Here is a 1666-nt window from a genome sequence, read left to right on the forward strand (position 1 = left end):
TGGGAAGTCAGGGGTTAGACTGTGTAAACCCAGGAACTTCTGAACTGTGACTCTTCATCCATGTGACAGGCTTGTCATTCCTCCTTTAGTTGGGCCTAATCAAACCAGTACTAAAGTTACTCGGTGTGAGTAGGGAGAGATTGCTGCCTGTTTGGTGACCTAGAGGATGGATGCTGCTCAGTGAGTGGATGTCACCTCTGTCCTCGGAGAATCTGGAGTACCTTGGGTCCCCACCTACCCATTGCACATCTCCAGGGCCTCTGTGTAATGCCATGTACCTTTGCCTCAGGCCTGGCCACACTCTGCCAAGGAATACTTGTCCCCAGAACCTTCTGGGCTCCTTTGAACCAAAAAGGTGCTCTCTGGAAGTCAAAAAACCACCCTCGAGGTTGCCTTTTCATATCCATTTGAGTTCTCATGTTTCCCCTAAAAAAGGTGAACAGTCCTTTTCTGCTCATCCAGCAAGGAAATCTGCCTTTTATTTATCACATAGGTTTAGGCATGGCCCTTACCTCTAAAGAAGCAAACTGAAAACAAATGATCTGTGTTGTAAATTAGCTTCCCCTTCAGTCCAGACCTCAGTACAGAGTTAGCATCTGTGAGCGCAGCTCTCTTCCTCCTGGGTGTGTGCCTAGCTGCTGGAGGAGAGAGAAAGCCCTATTGTTCCGTCCTTGCTGTGCTCTCCACCGGGCAACAAGCTGGGTGTTCCCCCTGGGAGGTAGAAAACCCGCCTCCACGATCCCATCATCTCCTGCCTGTGCTCTGTTTGCTTTTGTTTCTGGTCTTTCCTTCTTTGCTGTATGCCCTTGCCAGGCACTCTGCGCCCATGTAGGGCTTATTTCTTCCTTTAGCCTTTGCACAGTGAATGCCTTTTGTGTGCTTCTGGTGTTGCTCGTCCTCCAAGGAGCAGAATGAAGGACTCTCCCACCTACCAGACTGGCTCCTGGCTGGCCAGTGGTTGAGCAGGGGGAGTGAACAAAGGCATGCTTGGCCCCAAGGGAGGTTGGGGGTAGGGCCTCGGTCTGGAATGTAGTGTCCCCTCTGCTTCTATTCAGAAGGAGGGCTGCTCTTCCCCAGTGAGTTTTCAGGAGGAGGAGGAGGAGCAGGGCGGAGGGGGTGCTGGTGGTGCTTGGCAGGGCTGAGACACCAAAATTAAGTGTATTTTGGCCTCCTGGTCCTTCCCTTGTCTGCTCAACGTCCAGCCCGGCAGAGGCTCTGAGAGAAGTATGGCAGGAGGAGCCAGGAAATTCTGGTTGGGCCTGCCCCTGCCACCCTGTGACCCTACGTGACACTGGGCCTCCCAGGGTGAGCCTCATTTCTCTGCCCCAAGTGGGGCACTAACACCCACCCCGCCCGCCTGCTTCCTGGGACTGATGTGAGGAGCAAACACAACACTTTCCGAAGAAACACTGTGGGAAGCAAAAGCCCTTTGTGAGTCAGCGGTGGGAGTCGTCGCCCTGTCTTTCTCCACTATTTACCGGGGCCAGCCCTCCACCCGAGTTCCCATAATTGGCTAGTGAGATCGTGCTGCCCCCTAGTGGCCAAAGTGCTCCTCATAATTCATTTCTTTTTCTGTTAAAATCATAAGAAAAATGAATAATGATGAATATGCAATAGTGAGCCCAGCCTGGATTATGTACATTTTCATATAAATTCAGACATAAAA

The sequence above is a fragment of the Crocuta crocuta genome, unplaced genomic scaffold (assembly GCF_008692635.1).
Source record: "Crocuta crocuta isolate KB4526 unplaced genomic scaffold, BGI_CrCroc_1.0 scaffold19, whole genome shotgun sequence".
Classification (NCBI taxonomy): domain Eukaryota; kingdom Metazoa; phylum Chordata; class Mammalia; order Carnivora; family Hyaenidae; genus Crocuta; species Crocuta crocuta.